The sequence below is a fragment of the Solanum pennellii genome, chromosome 12, assembly GCF_001406875.1.
Source record: "Solanum pennellii chromosome 12, SPENNV200".
Classification (NCBI taxonomy): domain Eukaryota; kingdom Viridiplantae; phylum Streptophyta; class Magnoliopsida; order Solanales; family Solanaceae; genus Solanum; species Solanum pennellii.
Window position 1 is genome coordinate 80,103,784 of NC_028648.1, and position 618 is coordinate 80,104,401.

The window sequence follows — 618 nt, forward strand, 5'->3', positions numbered from 1 at the left end:
TTGGCATTTTTGACATCGGAATCCGGATCACCCAAAAAATGGTTTGCTATAGCACACGAAAATCGTCGACATGGGGTGTATGCACGCTTCGAGGCTCGTTTGACCTTGAAAATAGGTCGGACTAGCCGTGAGGGCCAACTGGATGCATAACCAAGGTCTTGACGCACGTCCACAAATTTTTTTTGCATTTTTGACGTCGAAATCCGGATCACCCAAAAAATGGTTTGCTATAGCACACGAAAATTGTCTAAATAGGAGGGTATGCGCGCTTCGGGGCTCCTTTGACCTTAAAAATGGGTCGGACTGGCCGTGATGGCCAACTGGCTGCATAGCCAAGGTATTGAAGGACGTCCACAAAAATTTTTGGAATTTTTGACATCTTAATCCGGATAACCCAAAAAATGGTTTGCTATAGCACTCGAAAATCGTCGAAATGGGGGGTATGCGCGCTTCGAGGCTTGTTTGAACTTGAAAATTGGTCGGACTGGCCGTGAGGGCCAACCGGATGCATAGACAAGGTCTTGAAGGACGTCCACAAAAAAAATTGGCATTTTTGACATTGGAATCCGGATCACCCAAAAAATGGTTTGCTATAGCACACGAAAATCGTCGAAATGA